Source organism: Schistocerca nitens, chromosome 2, assembly GCF_023898315.1.
Source record: "Schistocerca nitens isolate TAMUIC-IGC-003100 chromosome 2, iqSchNite1.1, whole genome shotgun sequence".
NCBI lineage: Eukaryota > Metazoa > Arthropoda > Insecta > Orthoptera > Acrididae > Schistocerca > Schistocerca nitens.
Window position 1 is genome coordinate 618,118,621 of NC_064615.1, and position 3,232 is coordinate 618,121,852.

The 3,232-nt window shown below is 45.4% G+C and overlaps 1 pseudogene; it reads left to right on the top strand.

Annotated features, from left to right (window-relative positions):
* Positions 1 to 2,244: 2,244 nt before the first annotated feature.
* On the top strand, positions 2,245 to 2,361 carry LOC126237954 (5S ribosomal RNA; annotated as a pseudogene).
* The last annotated feature ends 871 nt before the right edge of the window (positions 2,362 to 3,232 follow it).

Below are 3,232 nucleotides of genomic sequence, written 5' to 3' on the forward strand. Positions count from 1 at the left end.
ATTGAAGGAAGGTAATGTTGACTTCGGTGCTTGTGTTGACATGCGACTCACTGCTCTACACTACTAGCATAAAGCACATCAGTACGTAGCATCAACAGGTTAGTGTTCATCACGAACGTGGTTTTGCAGTCAGTGTAATGTTTACAAATGCGGAGTTGGCAGATGCCCATTTGATGTATGGATTAGCACGGGGCAATAGCCGTGGCGCGGTACGTTTGTATCGAGACAGATTTCCAGAACGGAGGTGTCCTGCAGGAAGACGTTCGAAGCAATTGATCGGCGTCTTAGGGAGCACGGAACATTCCAGCCTATGACTCGCGACTGGGGAAGACCTATAACGACGAGGACACCTGCAATGGAGGAGGCAATTCTTCGTGCAGTTGACGATGACCCTAATGTCAGCGTCAGAGAAGTTGCTACTGTACAAGGAAACGTTGACCACGTCAGTGTATGGAGAGTGCTACGGGAGAACCAGTTGTTTCCGTACCATGTACAGCGTGTGCAGGCACTATCAGCAGCTGATTGGCCTCCACGGGTACACTTCTGCGAATGGTTCATCCAACAATGTGTCAATCCTCATTTCAGTGCAAATGTTCTCTTTACGGATGAGGCTTCATTCCAACGTGATAAAATTGTAAATTTTCACAATCAACATGTGTGGGTTGACGAGAATCCGCACGCAATTGTGCAATCACGTCATCAACAAAGATTTTCTGTGAACGTTTGGGCAGGCATTGTTGGTGATGTCTTGATTGGGCCCCATGTTCTTCCACCTACGGTCATTGGAGCACGTTTTCATGATTTCATACGGGATACTCTACCTGTGCTGCTAGAACATGTGCCTTTACAAGTACGACACAACATGTGGTTCATGCACGATGGAGCTCCTGCACATTTCAGTCGAAGTGTTCGTACGCTTCTCAACAACAGATTCGGTGACCGATGGATTGGTAGAGGCTGACCAATTCCACGGCCTCCACGCTCTCCTGACCTCAACCCTATTGGGGCATTTGAAAGCTCGTGTCTACGCAACCCCGGTACCAAATATAGAGACTCTTCGTGCTCATATTGTGGACGGCTGTGATACAATACGCCATTCTCCAGGGCTGCATCAGCGCATCAGAGATTCCATGTGACGGAGGGTGGATGCATGTATCCTCGCTAACGGAGGACATTTTGAACATTTCCTGTAACGAAGTGTTTGAAGTCACGCTCGTACGTTCTGTTGCTGTGTGTTTCCATTCCATGATTAATGGGATTTGAAGAAAAGTAATAAAATGAGCTCTAACATGGAAAGTAAGCGTTTCCGGACACATGTCCACATAACATATTTTCCTTCTTTGTGTGTGAGGAATGTTTCCTGAAAGTGTGGTCGTACGTTTTTGTAACACCATGTATATCATCCACTAAAATATAAAATACTTTGTATCTAGTTCTACACTTTCGGGGAAAATACAACATCCTCAAGGACAAGCCCATTCTATTGACAAGAGATGTGATAGGTAGTTTATCATTGTATGAGTCTATGATAACCAGCTCAGACCAAATGGAACACAGTCAAGCAAAGGGTACCCAAACATTTCCCTCAACACACAGTGTACCAAGCCCTCCCTCTCTTATGGCTGAAACTCAGGTGTTTGTTCTTCCATGCAAACGATTGTAAACGAGCCGAATGCCAGCTTGTCCCAAGCAACTTGGACTTTTTGTTGCAATTCGGCAATGGCTTGAGACGAAGCAATTGGGTATCCAATCTTATCTGCTATGTTTATCGGCCTCCCAAGATTTTTAACAAAACTGTGGTAATGACAATACGACAGTGTGCCTAGTACTCAGAGATTGCATCGTAATTTCAGATTCATAAGTAAGCTTAGTCCCATTGAATTTCATTGCTCATTACATACTGCATGCTAATATAGCTGCAGTGATATAATTAGTTAACCCATAAACTTTATTAATTGTGAAATATTATTATGTGAAAAGGTTCATACAGCACGGTCTTACATATTTAACGAGCGGTGCTAAACGCATTTCGGCATATTAACGCCTATCATTTGACAACATATATTTCCAACATTTCCGTAAGGTATCTAAAATTGTGTGAAACTAAATACCTTCCGAATTATTAACGCCGAAGTTTTAGACCATTTCTAACTTCAGTTACATTATGTCAAAATTGCTGTTACATTCTGTACTTCGGCATTACAGTTTTGTTAATATATTTTTTTATGTTTCATTTGACTTGGAGGCAACGGCCTTGCCGCAGTGGATACACCGGTTCCCATGAGATCACCGAAGTTAAGCGCTATTGGGCGTGGCCGGCACGTGGATGGGTAACCATCCAGCGGCCATGTGCTGTTGCCATTTTTCGGGGTGCACTCAGCCTCGTGATGTCAATTGAGGAGCTACTCGACCGACTAGTAGCGGCTTCGGTCAAGAATACCATCTTACGACCTGGAGAGCGGTGTGCTGACCCCACGCCCCTCCTATCCGCATCCTCCTCTGACAAGGGAACCTCCCCATCGCACCCCCCTCAGATTTAGTTATGAGTTGGCACAGTGGATAGGCCTTGAAAACCTGAACACAGATCAATCGAGAAAACAGGAAGAAGTTGTGTGGAACTATGAAAAAATAAGCAAAATATACAAACTGAGTAGCCCATGCGCTAGATAGGCAACTTTAAGGAAAATGTGCGCTCAGGAGCGCCGTAGTCCCGTGGTTAGCGTGAGCAGCTGCGGCACGAGAGGTCCTTGGTTCAAGTCTTCCCTCGAGTGAAAAGTTTACTTTCTTTATTTTCGCAAAGTTATGATCTGTCCGTTCGTTCATTGACGTCTCTGTTCACTGTTATAAGTTTAGTGTCTCCGTTTTGCGACCGCACCGCAAAACCGTGCGATTAGTAGACGAAAGGACGTTCAATTGGTTCAAATGGCTCTGAGAACTATGCGACTTAACTTCTGAGGCCATCAGTCGCCTAGAACTTAGAACTAATTAAACCTAACTAACCTAAGGACATCACACACATCCATGCCCGAGGCAGGATTCGAACCTGCGACCGTAGCGGTCGCTCGGCTCCAGACTGTAGCGCCAATAACCGCACGGCCACTCCGGCCGGCGGAAAGGACGTGCCTCTCCTGTAGGAACCGAAAACATTTGATCGCAAGGTCATAGGTCAACCGACTGCTCCACAGGAAAACACGTCTGATAAATTCTATACGACACTGGTGACGACATGTGC